Source organism: Vombatus ursinus, unplaced genomic scaffold, assembly GCF_900497805.2.
Source record: "Vombatus ursinus unplaced genomic scaffold, bare-nosed wombat genome assembly UNPS02000582.1, whole genome shotgun sequence".
NCBI lineage: Eukaryota > Metazoa > Chordata > Mammalia > Diprotodontia > Vombatidae > Vombatus > Vombatus ursinus.
Window position 1 is genome coordinate 23,990,478 of NW_020940360.1, and position 12,275 is coordinate 24,002,752.

General features: G+C 37.1%; 1 pseudogene; it reads right to left on the reverse strand.

Moving 5' to 3' along the window:
• Positions 1-1,636: 1,636 nt before the first annotated feature.
• LOC114038675 lies at positions 1,637-2,230 on the reverse strand (annotated as a pseudogene).
• Positions 2,231-12,275: the final 10,045 nt, after the last annotated feature.

Below are 12,275 nucleotides of genomic sequence, written 5' to 3' on the forward strand. Positions count from 1 at the left end.
GTGTGTGTGTGTGTGTGTGTGTGTGTGTGTGTGTGTGTGTGTGTGTGTGTGTTGTATATTAATGTGAAGTCCTTATTATCTTGGAATAAAAGAGTAATATTTTATGTTGAAGTCCAAATATTGTTACTGTAGTTTAAAGGAGCCCTTAAGAAAAAAAGCTGTACAATATAGGATGTTAAAAGACAAGAGAAGATGTTAAGGGACTGGAACACTGTTCCTATTATCTAGTAAATTAGAAGGTAAAAAAATAGAAGATGGGGAAAGAATAAAATTCCTGTTGTGAATGGCTATGTATTTTTAGCTAAAATTGCTTTAAAAAATCTAAAAAGACAATGGTGATTTATTGCTATCTATAAAAAAGGATTTTTTCTTCTTCTAGGCAACATCATGTTCACTTCGCTTCACACTTGAGTTCTACTGAAGAGCACTGAACCCTGGAGCTGAGTTCTTCCCTATTCAGACAACAAGGGCATTTGGAGTGACAGTGGTGATGTGGTTCATGTGATTTTTGTATAATAATGCAAACATAGATACATTTCTAAGAGACAACACTGTTAAATAGCCCAAACTAGTCACTCTCCCTAGGCCAGTTCCCATGTGTGGTATCATGTCACTGTATTTGAGTATCAAGACTTAGGCACAGTGTTGGTAAATTACTTAACCTCTCTCTCTCACCAGACCTATGAGCATTTTAAGCAGCCCATCATTTAAAGATGCCCTCATTAATTTTGGTCCCTAGAAATTGAGAGGCAGAATATACAGCACTTGTCTACAGGTCATCCAAGTGCCCTTTTACAGGGTCCAACCTGTAAATCTCAAAATACAAAAGAAGTTATGGTGGCTATAAGACCTCATAAAAAGGTAATAGGAAAGTAAATTACAGATTTTGTTTTGGATAGCTTTAAAAAGCCCAACTGTAGTAGAACTTTTTTAGGAGATCTAAACTTTAACTAAAGCTCAAGAGTATATTTATTACTTCAAAGAAATTCACTTTCACACTCAAATATGTAGCACAACCCAATCATTCCACTGTATTATTTGCTGTCACTCTGCTCCAGAAACTCACACATTTTTCAAATGGAACCATAGAGTTGAAGTGAACACATTATTTCAAACCATGTTCTCTCCTAGAATCATTTTACTCTTTGTTTATATTTATTTTCAAAGACTATTTTTCAAAATCCACTTTTTGTGTATTATAATAATGATCCTTCAGCCCAAAGATTTACAGGCTTTTGTTTGTTTGTTTTTTTTTTATTTCTATAAGTGCATAGTACAGTAGTACATTTTACCCTTTCTATAATACCTACACTTTGAGAAGCACTACAAATAATCAGGTATCCATCATGTTTGTAACAATTTTATTGTAAAATTGTAAAATCCCCTGAAAAGGGATACCTGAAAATAGGGCACCTGTTATGAATGAAGCTTTTGAGAAAACAATGTTAGCACATCTATTACACGGGGCAAGTTATTTAACCTCTCTAGGTCTTTTTCCTTATCTATAAAATGAGGCATCAAATGCCTTTAAAAGGGCTGAAATTTGGAAGAGCATGAGATCATAGATTTAGAGCTAGAAGGGACCCTAGAATTCAAACTTCTCATTTTGTTTTATTTTTTTTTTACTGTTAACAAATGTTTTCATTTCACTTTTATTTGCTTTCTAATGTCATATTTACTCCCGTGCCATAAGCTTTTGTTTCTTCTATTTCTTCTGGGATATCTTTTTCTTTTGAGCAACCTCCTCTTCTGGTTTAGGAACAATTTGTTCCTTTTCAGTAAGTATCATCTCAATATGCCAAGGAGAACTCATGTATGAGTTGATCCAACCATGAGCGCTGTAAGTATGCCGTCGCATTTTAGGTGCCTTGTTAACCTGGATATGCTCAATGACGAGAGAATCCACATCCAAACCCTTCAATTCTGCGTTACTCTCTGCATTTTTAAGCATATATAGCAAGAATTCAGCACTCTTTTCGGGCCAACGACCCTGTGTCCAACCACACTGCTTAGCCCGAGCACACCTGCCAACTCCACCATTATATCGCCTGAAGGGAACACATTGTTTCTTCAATGTGACATCTTTCAAATACTTGGTAGCTTTTCAGATATGCATGCCCTTGATCGCTTGGGCTGATTCTCGGGTGCTCTTGAAGTGGACCCAGAGATTTGAATCCCTTGATTTGCATGATTTTGTGGGGTTCTCTGGATCAAGAGAGTACCTCACCATTTTAAATGGTGACCTAGGACGGGTCAAGGGAAGAGCCAAACTTCTCATTTTAGAGTTGAGGAAACAGTCCCTTAATAGAGAAAGTAAAAGACTTGCCCAAGGTCACAAAAGTAGTGAATGAGAGAGATAGGATTTGAACCCAAGTCATATGACTTGAAATTTAATGTCCTTCTAAGGTCATTGAGTTCACCATTTCTTATAGCACAGTAGTATTCCATCACAATTTTATATGACAGCTTATTCAGCCATTCCCCAACTGACAGGCATCCCTTCATTTTCCAGTTCTTTGTTACCACTCGTTCCCCAATTGATAAATGGTCAAATGATATGAACAGGCAATTTTTAGATAAAGAAATCAAAACAATTTATAGTCATATGAAAACATGCTCTAAATAATTATTGATTAGAGAAATGCAAATTAAAATAATCTTGAGATATCATTGCACACCTACCAGATAAGCTAAAATGATTGAAGAGGAAAGCAACAAATCTTGGAGGGGATGTTTAAAAATTGGGACACTAATTTGTTATTGGTGGAATTGTGAACTAATTCAGCCATTTTAGAGAGCAATCTGGAATTATGCCCGAAGTTACTTAATCCAGCAATACCACTACTAGATCAATTTCCAAAGATGATTAGGGGGAAAAGGAAAAGAACCTGTATATTCTAAAATATTTATAGTAACTCTCTCTAGAGTTGGAGGGAGGAAAGAAAAAAAGGAAAAGAGAAAAAAAGAAATTTATATGATGATTTTATTACATATTTAAAAGAAATAGCAAATTGTACATAATAGATTTGCAGTTTCACATGCAATCATCTTTTTTATTGTACTGCATTATAGAAATGCTTGCTTTATTCCATAAATTAAAAATAAAATAAATAAAATTTTAAAAATGAAATTTTGTGTTTTTTTTCTTCTGCACTACACTGAGTGATTAGACTTGTTCTGTTTTTCCCAAAAATACAGGTAAGAGTGGAAAGAGAAACATATCTAACAGTTACAACTATCCAATATTTAAATATGCTTCCTCAAAGATCAATCAGTCAATGACAAGCACTTATTAAGCACATACTATTTGCCAGGCACTGTGCTAAGCAAAGAGGATACAATGAAAGGTTGAAAACAACCATATAGTTCCTGCTGTCAAAGAGCTCATAGTCTAAGGGAGAAGACAAAATAGAAATAACTATGTCCAAAAATGTTTTATACAGGATAAATTGAAGATTAAACTAAGATTAAGAAGGACTGGGAAAGGATACTTTCAGAAGGTGGGACTTTAGCTAAAACTTGAAGAAAGCCATGAGGCAGAGCTAACAAAAAAAAAAAAAGGGAAGGAGGGGGAATATAGTTACAGGCATTGGGAACAGCCAGTGAAATTGCCTGGTATCAGAAAATGGATCTTCTTCAAAGAGGAGGACGGAGGCCAGTGTCGATTGCAGAGTATGTGGAGGTGACTAAGATGTAAGAAAGTTGGAAAGGTAGAAAGGTATCGGGTTACAAAAAGCTTTAAAAGCAAAGTAGGAGATTTTGTGTTTGACCTTAAAGGTAATAGGTAGCCACTGGAATTTATTAAATAAAGGTGTGACTTGGTTATTCCTGTGCTTTAGGAAAATCAATTTGAAAGCTTACTGGAAGATGGACTAGAGAGGGGAAAGACTTGAAATAGGGAGATCAACCAGCAGGCTATTTTGGTAACTCAGGCAGGAGGTGATTAGAACCTGCACAAGAGTGGTACTTGTGGCAAAGCTGAAAAGGGGGAAATATACGTGACATGTTGTGAAGATCAAAATAGCAGGACTTGACAAGTGATTAGATATTGTTGGGAGAGTGTGGGAGAGCGAAGAGTGAAAGATGACTCCAAGGTTGGGAGCTTGAGTGGCTGGGAGGATTATGGCACCCTCAACAGTAATAGGGAGGTTGGGAAGAGGTTAGGCTTTGGGGGGAAGGAGGAAGATAATGAGTTCAGTTTTGGACATATTGAGTTTAAAAAGTATATAGGATATGTGGTTTGTGGTGTCCAATAGGCAGCTGGAGGTCAAGAGAGAGGTTAGAAAATCATCTACATGTAGATGATAATTAAAGACATGAGAGCTGATGAGATCATCAATAGAAATTGTATACAAGGAGAAGAAAGGAGAGCACAGGACAGAGCCTTGTAGGATGCCTCACATTAATGGGTATGACCTGGATGAAGATCCAGCAAAAAGAGATGGAGAAGTCATAATGGTTTGCTAATTATCCTAACATCCCTAAGATGTTATAAGTAATATGTATGGGGAAAAGTCATGGATCCCTATTTTCTAGACAGAGAAAATCATACAGAAAAATGAAGTGAAATTCATGTGAATTCAAGATCATATGAATTCATGTCCTTGGAAAATCCGATAGAATCTTATTATGAATTAGCTCACCTTGTGCTGAATTGAAAACCTCCCCCTGCCCTATAAAGGACACATGAAAGCCACACTCCCCACACCCTGGGAGCTAACATTCCAACAAGACACTTCTTCAAAATTCTGAAAACCTCCAAATAGCAGTTTAGCAAAAGTTATTCTCAAGTCTATAGACTAATCAGTTGGCATCTCTGCCAAGGAAACATATAGAAACTCTTGTATTTGCCAATAAAGATTAAAAGTTTGATTTGACTAAAATGACTAATCCTGCTTGCCAGAAAGGCCCAATTAAAAACAAAAAGAAATACATTGGATTTCTAGTGATGGGAATCTTTCCTAATTCTTTTCTGATGCAGAAGAAAGATATGATGCAAAGATGATACATAACACATGTGTGTGCAAATGGAAAGATAAGGAAAGAAAAGAGAGATTACAGTTGTCCAATTATAATATTTTACTAAGCTAAAATTACAACGTTATGGATAATCATCTTATTTGTAAAGCTTCAGAAGAGCAAGACTAAATATCCATGAAGTAGAATAATTTGCTATGTTTCTTACATAATATCCTTTTCATGACAGTGAGCTAACTGGGACCAAGTGCCAATCATTGATCTAGAGAAAGATGGTAATTTTCACTTGATAAGCATTAGTTTCTTCACAAAAAGGAAGCCCAACATCTACTTGGGGGGATTATATTTTGTCATAGGTAGAAATATACCATTTCATCTGACTTTCTAATTTTTGAATGCAAATTGTAGTTGGAACTATGATCAGAATTATTGCTAGCTCTATTTAATTGCAGCACTTGTGAATACATGTAACAAATGTAAACATTCATCAGCTCTTATGGAACACTTCTTGTGGCCTAAAGTGTTTGTTGTGTCCCTTGCACCTGTTCTGTTAAGATGTAATTGAGCTCTCTTAGTGGATTATGACTGGTTATAAATCTGGGGGAGGGAGAGAGTATAACTACACATAGTCACATATGGTAGCTCAATTTTCCAAATCAAAAGAGGTATTTATTTGGTATAATAGGTACAAACAGGTTCACTGGCAGAATCAGCAATTAAATGAGAGAGTCCTGCTTGCAGGTTCTTTCATTCCAATTTCAAGTCTTTAGTTTACCAGGGGTTGTATTCTGGCAGTGTTAGTAAAATGAGCATCTTCCACCAGAGCAAAGTTTCTCATACTGGGGCTCACCACTCCCTACGGTGTCACAGGGAGGTTCTAAACCAGTTACAGAGTTCCCATTTGCCTTCATGCTCCACATATGTGCTTAGGAGTGGTAATTGCACTACAGCATACCTAGTATCTTTCACAAGGCTTTCTCACTACCATGGTTGTGGCACGACTTTAGCTGAAGGACCAGAAGGGGTTATGCCAAGTGGTGTCCAAGGGGGTAAGACATGTTAGAATATGTTTAGCAGATTTCTCCGATACCTTCTAGTCTACAACATTCTCTCCTGTGCATTTTTTTTCTCTCTACATAAAATATGTGAAGAAAGCCAGGGGGTTGCTAGTAGACGAAGTAGAGGATAACGTTTATTTCTTCTTATACAGTTGTCCCAGCTCTCCAGAGACCCAAATTGTTCAGGGTAGAGCTAGGGGAAGTTCTTAAAGTAGCTGAAGATGCCAGTGCCTATAGTTGTTCCAGCAACAGTCACCCCCAGATTCTATACCAAAACACAGATCCCAGACTTCCCAGGTTGTGGCAGAAATAGACTGTATCATTAAGGATGCCACACTCTTAGACTTTCAGGAAAATCCTTCCATAGGCCAGACAAAATGACTGATTTTTAAGTTGTTTCATCTTGGAAACTTCTGATGCATTATGGAGGTGATATCTGCAAAAATATTTGCTATGATTTTAGTCATGCTACCGAAAGATGAAACAGGTAACCAGTCTACCAGTTAGGATTCACAATGTAATCTGTACTTAGTTAGGAACAGGAAGCTATGTTGAAGTATCTTTTCTTTTCAATAAACTGTAGTCTGCTGTTATCGGTGTATCATGGAGGGGGGATAGGCTGCAGGCATACAAAATGCAGTACTGCTGACAATTTGAATGTGAATATTAATTAATAAATGGATGCTGAGGAAAATAATTTAAAATGCAATTGGTTTCTAAATTATTTTATTGTTATTTAGAATGCAATGTTAAATGAAATTGATGGCATTACTGTAGTGTAACATTCCTCCACCTGAAATAGCCTAACCACCTTATACAGCCTCAGAAGTCTTTTGCTTCTTGCTTGGGCAGATCTGTGTGAAGCATCTACCATTCCTCCCTTTTCCGCTTGTACTGTATAATGGACTGTAAGACTACCCAGCATTCTATTCTATGCAGTGACCTGCACCAATCCACAGAATGATTGACCAATATTGCACAGATCATTATGGATGTGGTGCATGCCATCAATCAGACAGCTCCATGATTCCTATGTTTTCCTAAATCTATCGTTCAGAAGATGAAACAGCTGCTCAAGAAAGTATGGTCTCATGCTTTTTTCTCTGCTGCTGCTAACAATACAACCAAACACAAAATTTGCATGACTTGAAATATGAAAATGAGAAACAAACTGCTTTCTTCTACATAAATTAATATAAAACTTTTTTTTATATAATTCAGTAGCACATGCTAGGAATGGTATCCACAAATTTATTTTGGATATTGGGTTGTATCTTTTTGACTGTATTGTTTGCTTAACCCAGAAGAAATTTCTTGCCAAACACAAGCTCTTAGAGTTATTTTTTATTAATAACATCATTCATTGAATAGTACTTATGATGAAAGTCAAGGCAATGTGGGGTACTTGAAGGGCATTTGGAAACACAATCCTTTTTTTTATTTGAACTTTATTTCCAGAAAAAGAAAGTTGAGAAAAGTTTATTCCTCATTCTTAGTTACTATTTATAGTACTAAACTTAGAGTCAAAAAGACCTGTGTTCAAATCTTGCATCTGATTCTTCCTGTGTGACAATGGACAATTTCCTTAATGTCTCTGGGGCTTAGGCAACTCCCTAATAATCTAGTCCATAGGCAATGGCATTGTAGGACAGTAGAAAGAACACTAGATCTAATGACAGAGGACCTGGGTTCGAATCCCACCTTTGCTTCTTGCTGTCCTATGTGACCTTAGACAAGCCACTTCCTGGGTCTCAGTTTCTACATCCTGGATCCCAGTTACTGGGTCTCAGTAAGGAGATTGAGTTGAGTGAAATGCCTTTCTCAGTTTATAACTTTATAGATCCTATGGACACCATCTAGTCCAATTTCCTTATTTTACAGATGAAGAAATTGAGGCCCAGGGCAGTTAAGTGACTTACCCATAGTCACACAGGTGAATGGAAAGATTTGATCTCAATTTCTTTTACTCCAGGGCCAATATTCTTTCTGTTGTACCTTACTGCCAAACAGAAGGCATAATTCTAGGAAAACTGGGTCCTATCATCTGTACTGGACAACTAGGAGAAAGGGAAGTATCCCGTAGGGACAGCCATTTTTGTCTTAGGAAATTCCCTGCAGCTCTTTAATCACATCTCCAGGATGCAGGCCTAGATCCAGCAGAGACGATTTCCCATCTGAATCCAAAACATTCCTCTACTAAATCAGGGGAAAGGGGAAGCATTTTCAGTGTGGATTTTGAGCGATTCTGGGAGTCTTGAGGGATCTAGATCAAATTCCCCCACAATACACCTAGAAAATTCCAACTCCGTCACATCCCCTTTTCCCTCAATGCTGTGATAGAATTGGAGGGGAATAAGCATTTATATAGCTCCTACCATGTGCCACTGTCCTAAGCACTTTATAAATATCTCATTTGATCCTCACAACAACCCTGTGAAATAGGTGCTGTTATTACCCCCATTTTAAAGCTGAGGAAACTGAGGCAAAAAGAGGTTAAATGACTTGAATAGAATCACACAGGTAGCAAATGTCTGAAGGCAAATTTGAAGTCTGATCTTCCTCGTTCCAGACCTAGGCTTCTCTTCTTAGGTGCCTTATATCCTACCAAACCCCTGGCTATCAGAGTTTGGGGTTTATGTAGCACAGCAAACATTGTCCTCAAAAATTTGTGTTGATCATTTGACATGTAAAGATGCTAATTCTCAATGTGTCAATGACCATGGGCAACTAGAAGACCTATCCACCCCTAAAGGGAAGTCTGGAAGCTTTCTCTGCTTGTATAATGCCTACTTCTTCATCCTAATGCTCCATTTTTTTCTGTGTTTGGGAAGCTTATATTTTCTGAGTCTTAGAACATTAAAGCTCAAAGGAGCCTTAGTGATCTAGTAGTCCAGCCTTCTAATATTACACGTATAAAGACTGGTTTCTGAGGGAAAGAGGGTTGCATAACTTCCAGGTGGTCACACAGCTAGGATGTGGAGGATATAAACTTTGAACTCAGGTCAAATGGCTCAAAACCCAGAGCTTTATCAAGAGAAAGAGAAGTCACACTACCCTCTATGTTAATCGTATCTTAACTGAGTTAAGTTCCATAAGATTTTTTTTTTTGGTTTGTATTAGATACCAATATATCATATATATTCCACAGGCAACCTGGGAGTGACTTGAATATTAAAGTCTTATCAGACTGAGCTAGATTGAGTAACATGTTCCCAGATATTCATGTGTCAGTATATAATAGAATAAATCATTGCATTCAATTATGAGGATAAGGTAAGTTAATTCTGTAAGATGTTAAATACTAACTAGGAGTTAGAAAAAAGCTTTTCTCAGATTTTCTCTTTAGTAAATCAAGTACAAATTAATAGGTGACACAGTAGAGAGAGTGCCAGGCCTGGAGTCAGTAAGGCCTAAGTTCAAATCCGGCCTCAGACATATCCTAGATGTGCGACCTTGGGCAAGTCACTCAGCCTTGTTTGCTTCCGTTTCCTCATCTGTAAAGAGAGATGGAAAAGGAAATGGAAAACCAGTCCAGTAACTTTGCCAAGAAAGCCTCAAATGGGGTCATGAAGAGTCAGATACTACGAAAGCAACTGAGCAACAACAACTACATTATGAAATGGATTCAAAGATGTGACTTAGGGGCAGCGAATGACACATTAAAGAGAGCATGGGCCCTGGAGTCAGGAGGACCTGAGTTCAAATCCGGTCTCAGACCAGACACTTGATACTTACTAGCTGTGTGACCCTGGGCAAGTCACTTAACCCCAGTTGCCTTGCTAAAAAAACAAACAAACAAACAAAACACAAAGATGTGACTTGCCTAAGGTCACAGAATCAGGTTTTAAACCCAGGTCCTCTAACATTCAGAGCTAGTGCTCTTTTCCCTGGACCATGTTTCCTTTACCTATTACCTCTAGATTTAGAAAAGCAACTAACCTTCAAAGAGGTTAAGTATCTTCCTCATGGTCATACAACAAACCCAGGTACTCCTGACTCTGAGTCTAACACTGTAAATAATAACTGTGAGTTAGGAATAAACATTCCTCTCCAGGAATTGAGTTCAAATTAAGCAAAATACTGCCCTACCAAATATTCAAAGAATGTGGAGCATAGCCTGCTGATGGCTCTTAGCTAAGCTTTAATGCATGTTTCCACAATTACATCGTATGTCTATGATGAGATTTGCCCAAGTTTCCTTACAAGCATTCTTCTTACTTTGTTATTAGATTTATGCATTTTAGATTTAAAGTTCCCTTCCATTTAATGTGAATATCTATTTATCTATCTATCTATTCATTCACCTTTTCATCCATATAACTATCCATCTATCTATCTATCCATCCATGGATCCATCCATCCATTCATCCATCCATGCATTCATCTATCCATCTATCTATCTGTCTATCTATCTATCTATCTATCTATCTATCTATCTATCTATCTATCCATCTGTCAATCTATCCATCTATGTATAATCTATACAACTATCTATATCTATCTACATATTGCTATATAGATATTATCCATATCAATATCCATATCTATCTACATATTGCTCCCCCTCCCCACAGTTAGAATGTAAGCATCTTAAGGGTAAGGATAAGGACTGCCTTTACCTTTCTTTGTATCCCTAGCACTTAGCACAGGCCTGGTATATAGTAAGTGCTTTATAAATGCTTGTTGACTGACACTCCTCCCAAAAAAAAACTTCCCTGATTAATGATATGGAAGATAAACTGGGAGATATCAACAAAAGTCAGACTGCAGCCTGATTCCTATAACCCCTACTCAATGATTTCTCCAGGAAGGTTCTCAAACTCTTGCTAGACACTTTCCTGATGTTGAGCTCTCCCTTACAGTCCTTTGGAGACAACTCTCAGCTCCTTCAGTAATTCTAAAAATTTAGCAGTGGTGATTCAGTAACCTATAAAAATAAATTCTACTGACAAGGATTATTTACAGAGAAAAGAAAGAGATTTATATATGTGAACTGTGAAAAACATCTGAGAAGGTGGTCAAAAAGCTGAAATAGGCCCCATTCCCACAAGCAAATCAAGGGTAGTACGAGCCGTGAAAAAGCAGTCACAGCCAACCTAGTTTGTCTTTCCCAGCCTGGGTGTACAAGGAAGGGTGAATAGATGTCTTATAAAGCTCAGATTAACTACCACTTCTCATATGGGGCCTTAACTCATACCCCTTTCTGTTGCTATATGCCTCCCACTCAAAATTTACCTTTTATTGTATAGCTGACATTTTTGTATATATGCTTACATATACAAATATTATTTTTCCAACGTAACTGTAAGCTCCTTGAGGGCAGGGAATATTTCATTGTTTTTGTCTTTAAATCCCCAGCACCTAGAGCAATGACTGGCACAAAGTATAAACTTAAATGTTTATTGATTAACTAATCTATAGACGTACCTGAATTTTCCAGATAAAATTGTAGGTAAAAATAGATACAAAGGACTCTCTATAGGTTGTATATATCTCAGAGAAGCATGGTATGTGGGGAAAGGATCGATCTGGGAATCAGAAAAAGTCCTGATTCAAGTCCTACATCTGAAAATAGTAATTGTGTAACCATGAACAAGCTACTTAATATCTCAATGTCAGAGAACTCTCTAAGACCGAAGTCATATCTATAATTTATTTAGTGCCTTAAGATTTGCAAAGCATTTTGCAAATATTATTCCATATGTTTTGCATGACTGCTCACATATAATCTTTATCAAATTCCTTGCCTTCTCCATGAGGGAGGAAGGGAAAGGAGATTGGAAGAGAATTTGGAACTCAAAATTGTAAAACAAAAATCATTAGAAATTATTTTATATGTAATTGTGGAAAATAAAATATTAAAATTACAAAACAAATATTTCATTTTATCCTCACAGCAACCCTGAGAAGTAGATGCTACTGTTGTCCTCATTTTGGAGATGTGGAAATTAAGGCAGAGACAGATTAAAGTAACTTGCCCAGGGCCACACAGATACAAGTATCAAAGGTCAGATTTGAACTTAAGTCTTTCTTACTCAAGGTCCAGTGCTTTATCCACTGACCCATCTAGCTGATTACCAGTGACGGTTAAGTTGCCAATCTGCATGAATGGAAGGAATTTCTATGTTAGGTGGTCCCTCTACCCATGGAATCAAAGGTCCAAACTAAAAACAGTAACAGCAAAGTAACAATAGGTCAGTGAAACATAATTAGTGGCCATTATGGTATCAGCAAGTGTGG